Source organism: Schistocerca americana, chromosome 10 (genome assembly GCF_021461395.2).
Source record: "Schistocerca americana isolate TAMUIC-IGC-003095 chromosome 10, iqSchAmer2.1, whole genome shotgun sequence".
Classification (NCBI taxonomy): Eukaryota; Metazoa; Arthropoda; class Insecta; order Orthoptera; family Acrididae; genus Schistocerca; species Schistocerca americana.
Window position 1 is genome coordinate 155,002,123 of NC_060128.1, and position 18,718 is coordinate 155,020,840.

Genomic DNA, 18,718 nt, shown 5'->3' on the forward strand with positions numbered 1-18,718 from the left:
TGCAGTGCATGCAAGTACACTGTCGTGGGAGAAGTCACAGGATAGCGATATGCACACATACAGATGGCGGTGATATGGCGTACACAAGCTGTCAAAGGGCTGTGCATTGTTGGAGCTGTCATTTAAGCATAGTTTACACAACGACATTGGGTTGCGCCTCTCTTTGCGTGGAATGAGTTGCACGCAAGTGGTTACATATATGACTGTAGCCACGGCGACACCAGTATACACTTCTGTTTCGTCGTTTTGTGAGTCCCTGAGTCGTGTCTGAAATGGAAGTTTTGGTACCTGCACTTCGCACGAGTTGTGATGGAGTTAAAACTTATTGCGTGGAATCGTGAGAAAAAAAAATAAGAAACGTGTTTCTATTCATGACTGGATGAAGAAAAAGACGTCAGCTCGGTTGCTCAGCATCCTTGCTGAAATAAGTTATAACGGAAGATCCAAGAAGTTCTTTTAATTATCTTAGAATGTCACCAGAACTGTTCACGTTTCCTCTAAATAGAGTTAATTATGCGATAAGGAATAAGGGTACTGTAATGCGTGAAGCACTGTCGCCAGAACTGAAATTACCTATCATATTGCGTGCATTACAGTCGAGAACACTTGGCATGCTATAAGATACGGATTTAGTTGGTGATGACGCTATTTCATTAACCCCAATAATTATTAACATTAACACTAGTAATTATTAACATTAGCAACAATAATTATTCGAAGCAGGCCGCATTAAGAAGAGAAATTACTGTCTTGAAGATAGACCTGCACAGTGGCAATATTTCAAAATTCTAACATGTGTGAATTGGGAGCACTGCAGCGACGTTTTAAATAGATAAATATTGAATAAAGAATGCAGCTTCCTGAATTTGTATAGCCTTCCCTCCTGTCAACAATATTCCTTAACAAAGAGTTGCCCAACTCGAACGATGGGATTTTAGCCTTGCAGACGAGAGCATTGTCAAAGCTACAGTTACACTTGCTTGTATTTTTCTTAATTCAGTTGTATATGTGCTCCTAACTCAATAAATTTTGCCCTGCACATCAGATATTGTCAAACCACCTATGTTATGATCGCACATGATGGTCTCAGCGGCAGCAATATGTTGCTCATTTTTGTAACCAGCTTCACTGAAATCCCACAAACACCCATGCAAAGCATAGATATCTCAAAAGCGAACATTATTCTCCGTTCCCCACTTCATATTTCTGTTTGTCTACACTCTACGAACACACATAACCTTATAACTCATGCTACCACTGTCGCCAAAGTTGGAACACGCCGAAAGGTTTAGTTTCACCAATGAGTTGCACGGCGCGTATGCGCAGTGGCCTGTAAGCGCAGTTGCCTGCCTTATAAACTATGCTACTCACAAGGGAACCTCCCCATCGCACCCCCCTCAGATTTAGTTATAAGTTGGCACAGTGGATAGGCCTTGAAAAACTGAACACAGATCAATTGAGAAAACAGGAAGAAGTTGTGTGGAACTGTGAAAAAATAAGCAAAATGTACAAACTGAGTAGTTCATGGGAAGATAGGCAACATCAAGGACACTAAGAGCTCAGGAGCGTCGTGGTCTCGTGGTAACGTGAGCAGCTGCGGGACGAGAGGTCCTTGGTTCAAATCTTCCATCGAGTCAAAAGTTTAATTTTTTTATTTTCAGTTTATGTGACAAACTCTTGTGTTTTCATCACTTTTTTGGGAGTGATTATCACATCCACAAGAAAACCTAAATCGGGCAAGGTAGAAGAATCTTTTTACCCATTCGCCAAGTGTACAAGTTAGGTGGATCGACAACATATTCCTGTCATGTGACGCACATACCGTTACCAGTGTCGTATAGAATATATCAGATGTGTTTTCCTGTGGAGGAATCGGTTGACCTATGACCTTGCGATCAAATGTTTTCGGTTCCCATTGGAGAGGCACGTCCTTTCGTCTACTAATCGCACGGTTTTGCGATGCGGTCGCAAAACACAGACACTAAACTTTTTACAGTGAACGGAGACGTCAATGAACGAACGGACAGATAACTATGCAAAAATAAAGAAAGTAAAATTCTCACTAGAGGGAAGACGTGAACCAAGGACCTCTCGTTCTGTAGCTGCTCACGCTACCACGAGACCACCGCGCTCTTGAGCTCCCATTGTCCGTGATGTTGCCTATGTGGCCCATGGACTACTCAGTTCGTATATTTTGCTTATTTTTTCACAGTTCGACACAACTTCTTCCTGTTTTTTCGATTGATCTGTGTTCAGTTTATCAAGGCCTATCCACTGTGCCAACTTATAACTAAATCTGAGGGGGTTGCGATGGGGAGGTTCCCTTGTCAGGTGATTCATGTGAAAAGTTTCCGATGTGATTATGGCGGCACGACTGGAATTGACAGACGTTGAATGCGGAATGTTACTTGAATCTAGACGCATGAACATTTCATTTCGGAAATTGTTGGGGAATACAATATTCTGTGATCCACGGTGTTTAAAGTGTGCCGAGAATACTAAATTTCAGCATTCCTTCTCACCGCGGACAACACAGTTGCCGACGGCCTTCACTTAACGACCGAGAGCGGTGGCGTTTGCGTAGTTATCAGTGCTAACACACAAGCAACACGGCAGAAATCAATGGGGGACGTATCCTGTATGACAGCTCAGGGGCACTACGCAAAAGTTGGAGCAAGTTTGCTGTTATTTCCCTCTGCAGTTACCGCATTGGCAGCGAAATTTGGTGTTAACGGGCTATCGCTGCAGACGACCGACGCGAGTGCAAAAACAATGGTTCCAATGGCTCTGAGCACTATGGGACTTAACTTCTGTGGTCATCAGTCCCCTAGAACTTAGAACTACTTAAACCTAACTAACCTAAGGACATCACACACGTCCATGCCCGAGGCAGGATTTGAACCTGCGACCGTAGCGGTCGCGCGGTTCCAGACTGAAGGGCCTAGAACCGCTCGGCCACCCCGGCTGGCAACGCGAGTGCCTTAGCTACCGATATAGCTACAGCGTGTCTCCAGAGCTAATGACCAAATCGATTGGAGTCTTAGACGACTGGAAAAACATGGTCTACTCAGAAGAGTCCCGATTTCTGTTGGTAAGAGATACTGGTACGATTCGAGTGTGGCGTAACCCCACGAAGCAATGGACCCAAGTTGTCAACAAGGCACTGTGTAAGCTGGTGGTGGCTCCATAATGTTGTGGGCTGTGTTTACGTGGAATAGGTTGGGTCTTCTGGATGTTTGGCCACTTAGACTAGGGTGGAGGCATGGACGTCAGTTCCTGAACAACGGTGGAATTTTTATGGATGACAATGCGCTATGTCGACGGGCCACAGTTGCTCGCGATTAGTCTGAAGAACATTCTGGACAGTTCGAGAGAATGGTTTGGCCACCCAGATGTAAGTAGGCTGTTTAGGTTTTTATTTTGGTAACACAACGTAGCGCTCTTTATGAAAATCACTGACAGTGCTGTGTGCAGTCTGTCGCTGGTTGGACTCACTATTGGAATATTCGCTCGTGTAGTGTTGGGCAGTTGGATGTGAAAAGCACGTAGCATTGGGCAGTTGGAGGTAAGCCACCAGGAGTGGTGGATGTGGAGGGAGAGAGATGCCAGAGTTTTGAGAGGTTACTATAAGCGGACGATCTGGACGTGTGTCCGCAAGACTCTTCGATGGTGATTATGCACCCACACAGTCGCAACAGATGGCTGCTGGCCATCTCTGCAAGGACTAAGTGGGTCTGCACCTTTAATGGCCCACCAATACCATAATCATTACTAGGTCTCCAGTGGGTCTGCACCTCTTGTGGCCCACTAATGCCATTATCTCTACAAGAAATACTGTGGGTCTGCTCTGTGATGATCTACCTACCAATATTCTTCAAAACTTCGACTGATTTTGCTGTGGGTTGGCTCTGTTGTGGCCCATTACATGTCTGAATGTGAAGAGTTAGCACTGTCTTTCCGTTGGAAGGACAACACTACTTCTTCAAGACTGCATGGAAATCCACTATTTCCGTGTACATTTTCTTTTACTGATCGCTACTGATCACTACTGTGATGAATGATCAGGACTGTCTTTATGGACAGTGGACAATTTTTGCTTTTGACCAACAGTGTATCAATAAGTGTGTGCGTTTGATACATTTATTAGCGTTAACATAAAAAATTTAGCAAATTTGTCTTGGCCACTGCCCAAAACAATTTGTAAAATTTTTTGTGGGGAGAATGGGGCTATGTAAGTACGCTGTTTAGGATTTTATGTAGGTAACGCCATGTAGCGCTCTGTATGAAAATCATTGACTGTGCTGTGTGCAGTCTGTGGTTGGTTGGGCTCATTGTTGGAATATTCGCTCGTGTAGTGTTGGGCCGTTGGATGTGAACAGCATGTAGCGTTGGGCAGTTGGAGGTGAACCGCCAGCAGCGGTGGATGTGGATGTGGAGAGAGAGATGCCAGATTTTTAAGAGATTACCATAAGCGGACGTTGTGGACGTGTGTCCGCCAGAAAAAAAGAAATTTGTAAAGATGGTTGTCATTAATTGATAGATATAAATGATGACTTCTGAACATTATTAAGGTAAATATATTGTTTGTTCTCTATCAATATCTTTCATTTGCTAATTATGCCTATCAATAGTTAGTGCCTCAGTAGTTAGACTCTTTTATTTAGCTGGCAGTATTGGCGCTTGTAGTATTGCAGTAGTTCGAGTAACGAAGATTTTTGTGATGTGAATGACTCATGAAAGGTATAGGTTATTGTTAGTCAGGACCATTCTTTTGTAGGGATTATTGAAAGTCAGATTGCGTTGAAGTAAAAAATATTGTGTGTCAGTTTAGAGATGACCAGAATAAGTAAAGAGAAAACTGTTTGAGTACATTGAGTTTTGCTCGGCTGTTTGAAAATCAAATAACGTTTACCAGCACAGTCATTCATAATTTTTCTAAGGTGACGTTTCACAGATCACCCGACTAGTATCCCATCGAACATTTATGAGACATAATCGAGAGGTCAGTTTGTGCATAAAATTCTGCACTGGCAACAGTTTCGCAATTATGGAGCAGGTCCGTCGATTTGCTGCCCTTCACCGTGCAAAAGGACCTCTGACACGATATTAGGAGGTATCCCATGACCTTTCTCTCCTCAGCTATGTGCACGGGTTTACATGTACAGTATATCGCCTATGTACGGGGGTGGTTTGATACCCTGGTAAAACAGCAACAAAAAATGTTTGTTTCGTAAACAACTCGTATTACGTTTAGAAATAGTCTCCGCTGCAGTCACCACAGACGCCTACTACAGCGGCAGACGGAGCAGAGATGCGGGTTGCCGACTCCGCCGCGAAGTCTGGGCGACGCAAGAGTATTTACAAGCAAGTACCACAGTTGACAACAAACATGTAGGTGCGGCCAACGTCCATCAGAGGGCATCAACAAGCAGCAGAGGAAGGGAGCGCGACGATCGACGGACTACACTCCTGGAAATGGAAAAAAGAACACATTGACACCGGTGTGTCAGACCCACCATACTTGCTCCGGACACTGCGAGAGGGCTGTACAAGCAATGATCACACGCACGGCACAGCGGACACACCAGGAACCGCGGTGTTGGCCGTCGAATGGCGCTAGCTGCGCAGCATTTGTGCACCGCCGCCGTCAGTGTCAGCCAGTTTGCCGTGGCATACGGAGCTCCATCGCAGTCTTTAACACTGGTAGCATGCCGCGACAGCGTGGACGTGAACCATATGTGCAGTTGACGGACTTTGAGCGAGGGCGTATAGTGGGCATGCGGGAGGCCGGGTGGACGTACCGCCGAATTGCTCAACACATGGGGCGTGAGGTCTCCACAGTACATCGATGTTGTCGCCAGTGGTCGGCGGAAGGTGCACGTGCCCGTCGACCTGGGACCGGACCGCAGCGACGCACGGATGCACGCCAAGACCGTAGGATCCTACGCAGTGCCGTAGGGGACCGCACCGCCACTTCCCAGCAAATTAGGGACACTGTTGCTCCTGGGGTATCGGCGAGGACCATTCGCAACCGTCTCCATGAAGCTGGGCTACGGTCCCGCACACCGTTAGGCCGTCTTCCTCTCACGCCCCAACATCGTGCAGCCTGCCTCCAGTGGTGTCGCGACAGGCGTGAATGGAGGGACGAATGGAGACGTGTCGTCTTCAGCGATGAGAGTCGCTTCTGCCTTGCTGCCTTGGTGCCAATGATGGTCGTATGCGTGTTTGGCGCCGTGCAGGTGAGCGCCACAATCAGGACTGCATACGACCGAGGCACACAGGGCCAACACCCGGCATCATGGTGTGGGGAGCGATCTCCTACACTGGCCGTACACCACTTGTGATCGTCGAGAGGACACTGAATAGTGCACGGTACATCCAAACCGTCATCGAACCCATCGTTCTACCATTCCTAGACCGGCAAGGGAACTTGCTGTTCCAACAGGACAATGCACGTCCGCATGTATCCCGTGCCACCCAACGTGCTCTAGAAGGTGTGAGTCAACTACCCTGGCCAGCAAGATCTCCGGATCTGTCCCCCATTGAGCATGTTTGGGACTGGATGAAGCGTCGTCTCACGCGGTCTGCACGTCCAGCACGAACGCTGGTCCAACTGAGGCGCCAGGTGGAAATGGCATGGCAAGCCGTTCCACAGGACTACATCCAGCATCTCTACGATCGTCTCCATGGGAGAATAGCAGCCTGCATTGCTGCGAAAGGTGGATATACACTGTACTAGTGCCGACATTGTGCATGCTCTGTTGCCTGTGTCTATGTGCCTGTGGTTCTGTCAGTGTGATCATGTGATGTATCTGACCCCAGGAATGTGTCAATAAAGTTTCCCCTTCCTGGGACAATGAATTCACGGTGTTCTTATTTCAAATTCCAGGAGTGTATTTCCTGGTGATCACGTGTGTGCAAGCAGTCCCGAAAACATCATTCCGCCAGGAGCTAGATAAGCCGGCGCCCGGCCGTCCAGCAGGGAGTCCTCGTCTCGCCGACTGCGGAGAAGATCGGCCTGTCCAGCGGTGTGCCACCTCGACCATCCTCTCTTCCGCTATGTCCGGGGCTCCTGGTTTCGCAGTCGCGTTCTCACTTCCCGGGCACGGGGTCCCGGGTTCGATTCCCGGCGGGGTCAGGGATTTTCACCTGCCTCGAGATGGCTGTGTGTTCGTGTTATCCTCATCATTTATGAAAGTGGCGAGATTGGACTGAGTAAAGGTTGGGAATTTGTACAGGCGCTGATAACTGCGCAACTGAGCGCCCCACAAACCAAACGTCATCATCATCTCTTCCGCAACAATTGGGATACGTCCCTTTCGTTGGGTTACGCTATCTATCAGCTGCTAACAGCTAACTTCGACGTAGAACAGTTATACGGGTATAGAGTCGAAGGGAACTCTGATTGTAGGGGTTAGTTATTGTTTGCTTGATCTACAGAGGGGATTCTTATTGTTTTGTTGGTTTTGAAGAGTGTTTTACTGTTGGTGGTTCGTTGTAGTTTCCTTAATAAATAAGTTGGCAAAACAAGTTGGTTCTTGCTTTGTAGATTTAGCAGACTCCTTTGAGGGATATACTCACCTTACTTCTCGAAATAGTCTCCTTTGAGAGATATACATTTGGTCCAGCGGTCATCCAGCTTTTTCATCCCGTCGAAAAAATAGGTCTTGTCAAACTGCAAAATTCTAATAGACTGCAACTATCGCTTCCTCGTCTGAGGAAAATTTCTTCCCAGCAAGCCAAGGTTTCAAGTTAGGGAACAGGAAGAAGTCACTTGGAACTAAATATGGTGAATGAGAAGCCAATTCAAAGCCCAGTTCATGCACTTTTGCCATTGTTTTCGCTGATGTGTGGCATGATGCATTATCCTGGTGAAATAACACTTTTTGAGTGCGAACCGTGGTCTTTTTTCAGGCAATGCAAGTTTCAAACAGTCCAACAGTGAAGCATAATAGCATCCAGTTCTGATTTTGCCGTTTTCAAGTAATCTATGAGGGCTCTTCCTTGCGAGTCCCCAAAAAAGCAGTGACATCACCTTACCAGCTGACAAAATGGTCTTTGTCTTCTTTGGTGCACTTTCACCAGCCTTGTCCATTGTTTTGACTGCAGTATTGACTCTGGTGTGTAATGGAGGATCTAGGTTTCACGAACAGTCACAAATGACGCAGAACGTCTTGCGACTGCAAGTAAATGTCATCAGATGTTATGCTGAAATGTTATACCACATGGACTTTTGGTCCACTGTGTGCAATCGCGGCATCCATCTGTCACACAGTGCTTCTTCATAAACAATTCTGCGTGCTGTATATTATGCCCACTCCATTGATATTCACACAGTCTCAGCAATTTCACGAATTTTTATTCGACTGTCTTGCATTACCATATAACCTTCTGGGTGACCTCAACTGGACGACTGGAGCGCGCTTCGTCTTCGGTGCTTATCCAATTACATTCAATTTCATTAATCCAAAAGACAATGGTCTTCAAAGATGGACCAGAGTCCGCGTAATCGTCAGCCAACTCTGTTTTGATTTGTGCGGCAGTCCAACACTTCAAATTAAAACCCATCGCAGTCGACACACTGACCAATTCAGATGGCTACCAACAGTGAATTGTACGGTGTACATTGTTGAAATTCTGTACATGATCCTTGGAAAAATCAAGCTTACCAATCACGAAGGAGCAACAGAAATGTTTTATTCAGATGTTCAGATGTGTGTGAATTCCTAAGGGACCAAACTGCTTAGGTCATCGGTCCCTAAACTTACACACAACTTAAACTAACTTATGCTAAGAACAACACACACAGCCATGCCCTAGGGAGGACTCGAACCTCCTGCGGGAGGAGCCGCGCAGTCCGTGACATGACGCCTCAAACCGCGCGTCAATGTTTCATTCTTTCTTGGAAATTTACCAGACTTAGCAAGCCACTTTCGTAACTACTGTGTAGTGCATCTCAAAAGATACTATAGATGCAGTTCCCGTTGGTTCTCTTTCAAGAGAACGAAGGTCCCGATAAGGGCGGTATAAATTAAAATGGCCGCCAGCCTGCCGATTCCCAATGGATAGATATATATATTTAACCTTTCCGACTAATCTTCTGCTGCCTTGACCGTGACCAGCATCGAACCGCATCTCTTCTAGCAGGGGCTCCTGATTACTAATTAAAGAGTGTAGGAGGTAACAGGGGAATTGTAGACCTGAAGTCGAACAGATATAGAAAAATCTAGCTTACATTTCAATAAAAATTCACAAAGAAATGCGAGGTAGCGTGTTACAGTTAAAATATTGGATACTACACACATAGAATAGCAAAAACCTGGCATAGAAAATGTCTAACTGCACGACCAGACGAAGGGAACAACTACGCGGTATAAACGAGTGTTCTGTTAACTCGTCCAGCCCTTGATTAGAGAAAGTGTGTGTATGTGTGAGTGTGTGTGTGTGTGTGTGTGTGTGTGTGTGTGTGTGTGTGTGTGTGTGTGTACTCTGAGAGATTAATTGTAATGGACACTACGCATGACAAAGAATAAACTGGAGCCCAGGGGCAGCACAAAGCACTATCATGCAAGCATGGTCAGCTTTGTTGTGCCTGCCGATCGACATGCAAAACGTCGCATCTCTGATGGTTCACGACTGAAATATCGCACTTGTATTACCTTTAATGCAAAAAAAGTGCTAACCTGAGGTGTAAGGTTCATGGCTGCTACTAACAACAGGACCTCGGGGAAGATCAGTTTGGATTCCGTAGAAATGTTGGAACACGTGAGGCAATACTGACCCTACTACTTATCTCAGAAAATAGATTAAGGAAAGGCAAACCTACGTATCTAGCATTTGTAGACTTAGAGAAAGCTTCTGAGAACGTTGACTAAAATACTCTCCTTCAAATTCTGAAGGTGGCTGGGGTAATATACAGGGAACAAAAGGCTATTTACAATTTGTACAGAAACCAGATGGCAGTTATAAGAGTCGAGCGGCATGAAAGGGAAGCAGTGGTTGGGAAGGGAGTGAGAAAGGGGTGTAGCCTCTCCCCGATGTTATTCAATCTGTATATTGAGCATGCAGTGAAGGAGGCAAAAGAAAAATTCGGAGTAGGAATTAAAATCCATAGAGAAGAAATAAAAACGTTGAGGTTCGCTGATGACATTGTAATTCTGTCAGAGAGAGCAAAGAACCTGGAAGAGCAACCGAACGGAATTGACAATATCTTGAAAGGAGGATATAAGATTAACCCAAATTGCGTGAAATTGTAATCACATGTCAGTTCCAGTATAATATATTTGTTCAATGAATACCCGTTTATCATCTGCATTTCTTCTTGGTGTAGAGGCCAGTAGTGTACTTGACAACGAACGACAGATTCAACACATAACCTCCAATCTTGATTTGTATGTAAATTTTGGCCCTGAACTTCCGGTATTCCCCTATCGAACGACTTTGGATGCCCAATAAATATGACGCTACGACATTATTTTTTAAGAAATTCTAGGTAATTGTGAATACCGACCATGAGAAATTAATCATAGTAGGTGGAAAGTTGAATGTTTCTGGAGCACTGCGGTGGTGTGATGAAAACTAAAACGTTCCTAAAAAGGCAATTTTGCACTTTCAACAAAAAACATACATATATGAAGATAGTACTGTTCTCGAAAGAACAGATACCATTGATGATCGTGCAGCTTCTCTAGAATAAGTGATAATTAATTGAAACCCTCAGTTGCCGACAGGTGTTGTTCACATACCTCGATGGGGACAGCTGAAAATGTGTGCCATGGCTACCCGGCCATTGACGTTCGTCTGTGCGAATGAGCACAGGTTGCCCCCAAACTCTTACGGGAATCGTCACCTTAGTGGGCGCGAGTAATGAATGGCTGAGCAAAGTATCTATTAGGAACATTATATATGTAGATTGTGGATAGTTGACAATGTGGGTCTCACGGGAAGCGCTATTCGTCTTTGTCCTCGGTGGCTCAGATGGATAGTGTCAGAGGGTTAGCTGCCCTCTATAGTAAAAAAAAAAAGAAAAAAAAAACTGATGTCTTACGAGGTCCGCTCCGAGTAGATGCAACGAACAAAAGCGAACAAAATGAGATTAAAAAAAAAAAGAAAGAAAGAAAGATGGATAGAGCGTCTGCCATGTAAGCAGGACATCCCAGGTACGAGTCCCGGTTGGGGCACACATTTTCAGCTGTCCCAATCGAGGTATGTCAACAACTTCTGTCGGCAGCTGAGGGTTTCAATTAATTATCATTTAAAAAACATACAGTCGTTGACATAACAGGAAAAAAACGCTAAAAAATATGATATACGCTAAATTCAATTTTTTCATGCTAAATCACTTGCAAACGTGTTAAATATAGACATGTTGTTGCTGTGGTCTTCAGTCCTGAGACTGGTTTGATGCAGCTCTCCATGCTACTCTATCCTGCGCAAGCTTCTTCATCTCCCAGTACCTACTGCAACCTACATCCTGAATCTGCTTAGTGTATTCATCTCTTGGTCTCCCTCTACGATTTTTACCCTCCACGCTGCCCTCCAATACTAAATTTGTGATCCCTTGATGCCTCAGAACATGTCCTACCAACCGGTCCCTCCTTCTTGTCAAGTTGTGCCACAAACTCCTCTTCTCCCCAATTCTATTCAATGCCTCCTCATTAGTTATGTGATCTACCCATCTAATCTTCACCATCATCAGTATTTTGTTCCCCAAATAGCAAAACTCCTTTACTACTTTAAGTGTCTCATTTCCTAATCTAATTCCCTCAGCATCACTCGACTTAATTCAACTACATTCCATTATCCTCATTTTGCTTCTGTTGATGTTCATCTTATACCCTCCTTTCAAGACACTGTCCATTCCGTTCAACTGCTCTTCCAAGTCCTTTGCTGTCTCTGACAGAATTACAATGTCATCGGCGAACCTTAAAGTTTTTATTCCTTCTCCATGGATTTTAATACCAACTCCGAATTTTTCTTTTGTTTCCTTCACTGCTTCCTCATTATACAGATTGAATAACATCGGGGAGAGGCTACAACCCTGTCTCACTCCCTTCCCAACCACTGCTCCCCTTTCATGCCCCTCGACTCTTATAACTGCCATCTGGTTTCTGTACAAATTGTAAATAACCTTTCGCTCCCTGTATTTTACCCCTGCCTCCTTTAGAATTTTGAAAGAGAGTATTCCAGTCAACATTGTGAAAAGCTTTCTATAAGTCTACAAATGCTAGAAACGTAGGTGTAAAAAGGCTAATTCGGCAGCACTGTTTACTTTAGCGAGAATATGATTCACTCAGTGAGGCAGACGGTGTTGTTACTGTCGAGGAGTAGTGCCGTACGGTTCCGCTGTGTCTCTAAGGCGTCAGGCTCTACCGCCAGCCGCGGCCAGCTAAAGATACGGGAAAATTTCTGTTGCGTGTCGAACTACCGGGTGTGTTGTTTTTAACGAGTGCCGAATTGTCGCGGTCTTATTGTGCATACTGTTGAATAGCGACCCTGCAGTTCATGACTGCTAAGGACCCCGTGCCACCTTAAACCGGCCCTTGGTGGAGTATTTACAGATGGTACACAGAAGTTACGCTAGACTTACATTCACCCTCGCATTGCTCAGCAGTACCTGCTGTTCGCTGCGAGTTCCCGCAAATAGCAGGCGTCAGCGACGGTGCCCATTGTTTTTTCCTTCCCACGTGCCGGTCTTTGGCTGCTGGCTCTGCTCTTACGTAAGTCTTGTCCCCGCACGAATCTAGAAGCCTTGACCGCCGTAGCTGAGTACAACCACCTGAGGGTTTTGCTTCTGGCACCGCAGTATGGATTTCGCCATTTGCTGGAACGCCCTGCGATGACTATTATTATGTCTCATCAATTAAGAGAAGAAGACGTCCAAGGAGTGTAAAAAGTTTTTTTTCCAGTTTCATTCGTTTTAACTTTTACAATTAAAAAGCCAAATCCGGTATACGAGGCATGTGCAAAATTACTCGAGTAAACTGCGCCTCATCAGTAAATATAATGTGTGTGTGTAACTGCCGATTAGTATTTAACCAGTTGCACAACTCCAAGCGAAGGGCAGATCTCCCGGATGTAAATGATGCACTTTTTGTTTATGGTAAGGAACAGATTATTGTACACTACTGGCCATTAAAGTTGCTACACCAAGAAGAAATGCAGATGATAAACGGGTATTCATTGGACAAACATATTATAGTAGAACTGACATGTGATTACATTTTCACGCAATTTGGGTGCATAGATCCTGAGAAATCAGTACCCAGAACAACCACTTCCGGCCGTAATAACGGCCTTGATACGCCTGGGCATTGAGTCAAACAGAGCTTGGATGGCGTGTACAGGTACAGCTGCCCATGCAGCTTCAACACGATACCACAGTTCATCAAGAGTAGTGACTGGCGTATTGTGACGGGCCAGTTGCTCGGCCACCATTGACCAGACGTTTTCAATTGGTGAGAGATCTGGAGAATGTGCTGGCCAGGGCAGCAGTCAAACGTTTTCTGTATCCAGAAAGGCCCGTACAGAACCTGCAACATGCAGTCGTGCATTATCCTGCTGAAATGTAGGGTTTCGCAGGGATCGAATGAAGGGTAGAGCCACGGGACGTAACACATCTGAAATGTAACGTCCACTGTTCAAAGTGACGTCAATGCGAACAAGAGGTGACTGAGACGTGTAACCAATGGCTCCTCATACCATCACGCCGGGCGATACGCCAGTATGGCGATGACGAATACACGCTTCCAATGTGCGTTCACCGAGATGTCGCCAAACACGGATGCGACCATCATGATGCTGTAAACACAACCTGGATTCATCTGAAAAAATGACGTTTTGCCATTCGTGCACCCAGGTTCGTAGTTGAGTACACCATCGCAGGCGCTCCTGTCTGTGATGCAGCGTCAAGGGTAACCGCAGCCATGGTCTCCGAGCTGATAGTCCATGCTGCTGCAAACGTCGTCGAACTGTTCGTGCCCGCATCTCGTGGTCGTGCGGTAGCGTTCTCGCTTCCCACGCCCGGGTTCCCGGGTTCGATTCTCGGCGGGGTCAGGGATTTTCTCTGCCTCGTGATGGCTGGGTGTTGTGTGATGTCCTTAGGTTAGTTAGGTTTAGGTAGTTCTACGTTCTAGGGGACTGATGACCTAAGATGTTAAGTCCCATAGTGCTCAGAGCCATTTTTGAACTGTTCGTGCAGATGGTTGTTGTCTTGCAAACGTCCCCATCTGTTGACTCAGGGACCGAGACGTGGTTGCACGATCCGTTACAGCCATGCGGATAAGTTGCCTTTCATCTCGACTCTTAGTGATACGAGGCCGTTGGGATCCAGCACGAAGTTCCGTATTACCCTCCTGAACCCACCGATTCCGTATTCTGCTAACAATCATTGGATCTTGACCAACGCAAGCAGCAATGTCGCGATACGATAAACCGCAATCGCGACAGGCTACAATCCGACCCTTATCAAAGTCTAAAACGCAATGGTACGCATATCTCCTCCTTACACGAGGCATCACAACAACGTTTCACCAGGCTACGCCGGTCAACTGCTGTTTGCGTATGAAAAATCGGTTGGAAACTTTCTTCATGTCAGCACGTTGTAGGTGTCACCACCGGCGCCAACCTTGTGTGAATGCTCTGAAAAGCTTATCATTTGCATATCATAGCATCTTCTTCCTGTCGGTTAAATTTCGCGTCTGTAGCACGTCATCTTCGTGATGTAGCAATTTTAATGGTCAGTAGTGTACTTCAGTGTGCGCCATACCTTAGATTGTGAAGTGTCTAATCGTTGAAGGATACATCGTGGACTGGTACCCGGGTTACATTGAACAGCATCCATAATATCCTCTTCGACGTCTTCACGTATCGAGCGCTCGTACTGATTATGAACGCTAGGTAGAGAATCTGTCTCCCGTAACATTCGAAATACTCCCGCTAATGATTAGTGCATTCGGAATCCTCCAAATTGGATAACGTACGCGATATTCGTTAACTGTAGCCGTAGCATTACCATCACATTTGCCATAAAGAAACACCGTATCGGCGTATTCCTCTGTAGTGAATTTGGAAGGCATCCCTATTTCATAAATAAACTACAAACTACAACAGTTACTATGTGGTTTCACTTAAATACACTGTTGTTATTATGATCTTTCACGAACAGTAATGATGAGGTCCCATACTCCGAGGAGCGTAAGGGACGATGCTGGGCACCCTCACCGCCGACTAGGGAAGGTCCTAGCGGAGATGGTTTGCCAGTGCCTTGAAGACGACACAACGACACGCAGTCATCCCGAAGCAGGGAAAATTCCTGACCCCGGGAAGCGAACCCGGAACCCCGAGCGTGGGAAGCGAGAACGGTACCGTAAGACCACGAACTGTGGACCGTGGAATAGTACAGAAAACTAACTCGTTTCAAGGTTGGAGGAAACGACTGAACCAAGTAACAGTTGCCACCAGTGACATAAACGTTTCTTCATTCTTAATGGAATGTGAACAATTTTACTTGTATAAACCTTTGCTTGTCCGGATGTTCGGGAAAACTACTGGCGATACACGTCTGGGCCATATTTTATTAGATTCACCAGACCAATAACAACAAAATAAATGGAAATCTTGCTTTACTTTAAACTCGAACACTTTTGTGATGGCTTCATATTAGCGAAGTTGCTAAATTTCGGGCAAAATCTTTTATTAGCCATAACTCCGTAACTAAACATTTGCGGACCTATGTTTATATGAACTTTTTTCTTTAGTTTTACTTTTAGAATAACATATTAAAATATTTGCATATCTTCGCGAATCACCCTGTATACGGATAAAACCGAGACACGGTTTCGCTTATTTTGACTCCTCTTCCACTGAGCGACGTTTCTGGGAAACTGGATTGTAGCGCTTGGCGTGTTCTCCCCGTGGTTGTAGAGCACTAATACGTTATATACGGTACAGCGACTGTCGTCCGCCGAATGAATACACAAAGCATGGCAGTTAACAACACAGCATAGCATCTTTATGTATATTCTATATCGTTGGTTGAAACTATTACTTCGCTGCGTACTTGTCCGGCTGGTGAACAAAAGGGAATCCGCATCGAATACAATCGAGGAACACTGGGAATGTTCCCATGCAAATAGAAGACGAACGCGATGCATAGCGTACGAGTTGGATTACATAGCATCTATTCTGCAAAAACTGTCTCAGCAGTAGCTTCATTGATTCCTTAGTTGTCGTATAATATAAAATAATATAAAAATTCGGAGGGCGCACTTGCGGCAGATAGCCGCAAGATTTGGTTTTCTGTTAGTGTCACAGTTAGCGTTACAATTACATCCACGTCCAGATACGGATTTGTTGTTCTCAACGGATGTCACGACTTGCTACATTTGGGCGATTCATGCTTTCAGTAGTTTGGTCGCCATTATTGTTTGAAACGTGAGTGTTGCGTTTGCGGTGTGTTTGCCGCTACGCGCCTTATGATATAAGTATTTTCTGTACTTGTGTTTTTCTTTCGCCTCAAGGCAATCTTCCTTTTATAATAGTATATAATAAAATTATTAACAGCCAACCAGTTGCAACGGATAAAGAATTCTTTACCTAGGTTTCAACAAATTTAAATTTGTCTTCTTCAGAAGGTGGCAATTTTACATTAGTATGGACTGATGTATCATCGCCGTTTTTATAAATGTCGGCAAAAATCCATTTGTCAAAATTAAAATATAGCCCTAGAAATCGGTCCATACTAATGTAAAATTGCCACCTTCTGAAGAAGACAAATTTAAATTTGTTGAAACCTAGGTAAAGAATTCATTATCCATTGCAACTGGTCGGCTGTTAATAATTTCATTACGTGGAACCGTTGCTGTTGCGCAGCTATGTTTAAAATAGTATATAATGAATATCTGAATCGAATCAAAGTTTCCATATACAATTTTCATTACTTTTTACAGTCTTAGATATTGATTTGCTACAATATATTACTTTTACAAAAACATGTGTTTCATTAGATCTCATAAAAGCGTGGAAATGGAGAAAAAGAAGGCATTTCACAGGTACCGTCTAATTGTACGTCCTGAAGACTATGAGAAAGTACTGCGAGAATTGTCGGAAGAAGAATTACAAGGATTGTCAGATTCATGTGAATCTGAGTCGGAAGAGGAAGTTATTGAAGAAGAAAACCACAGCAGTGACCCCGAACAATCAACAGAGGAAACAGATGACCACCTGGTTGAAGAGGGGAGACAACAGAGGATTTCCGATTTTACGTTGGAAAAGATGAAACTATTTGGAGAAGTGAACCGCTTCCGTCTTCTTCTAAAACCAAGGCCTAGAACATCCTAAAACTTTTTGCCTGGTCCAATAGCAAGTGCTGAAATTACGGAAAAAGAAATTGATGCACTTAACCTATCTATTACTGATGGGATGATTATTTTTCCTTAGGTTAAAAATGTAAAACTAATTGCGGTGCAAAAGCCGCAACGCGCCCACTCATGGAAGTATGAAAGGCGCCCCCACCGAAGGGTTAAACAAATCAACGAAATGCAAGCTTTTTAAAAGCCGTCATCATCGCCTTTGACAATCAAAATTTTTATTTCTAAAATCCACTAATTCTGTTTCGACCTTTACACATTTTTAAGTGGAACACAGAGAAAACTTCGTGCTTCAGCACACGTCAAAATCTTAAAAACGGTAGGAAGATTGAAAATGGCAAAAGGCCGAAGTACTAGAGGACTTTATGGGTAATTAGTTTCAACAGTCATCTACATCTACATGGATACTCTGCAAATCACATTTAAATGCCTGGCAGAGGGTTCATCGAACACAATTCTCTATTATTCCTATCTCGTATAGCGCGGCTGAAAAATGAAGACCTATATCTTTCCGCACGAGCTCTGATTTCCCTTATTTTATCTTTGTGATCGTTCCTCCCTATGTAATTCGGTGTCAACAAAATATTTTCGCATACGGAGGAGAAAGTTGGTGATTGGAATTTCGTGAGAAGATTCCGTCGCAACGAAAAACGCCTTTCTTTTAATGATGTCCAGCCCAGATCCTGTATCATTTCTGTGACACTCTCTCCCATATTTCGCGATAATACAAAACGTGCTGTCTTTCTTTGAAGTTTTTCGATGTACTCCATCAGTCCTATCTGGTAAGGATCCCACACCGCGCAACAGTATTCTAAAAGAGGACGGACAAGTGTAGTGTAGGCTGTCTCCTTAGTAGGTCTGTTACATTTTCTAAGTGTCCTGCCAGTGAAACGCAGTTAGCCTTCCCCACAACATTTTATATGTATTCCTTCCAATTTAAATGGTTCGTAATTTTAATTCCTAGGTATTTAGTTGAATTTACGGCTTTTAGATTAGACTGATTTATCGTGTACCCGAAATTTAACGCGTTCTTTTTAGGACTCGTGTGGATGACCTCACGCTTTTCGTTATTTTAGGTCAACTGCCACTTTTCGCACCATTTCGATATTTCTTCCAAATCGAATTGCAGTTTGTTTTGATCTTGTAGGACTTTATTAGTCGATAAACGACAAAGGCGATGATGTGTTTAAAAAAGTTTTACATGACTGTGAACTTCATAAAAAATAAATCTGGAATGGAAGCATTTACAGTCGAAAACTAGACGTTTCCTGTCCGTCAGTACATGTGACTTGCCTGGTCCTGATTCAGCTGCGGCTTTTCCCTCCACTTCACAGTCGCATCACCAACAA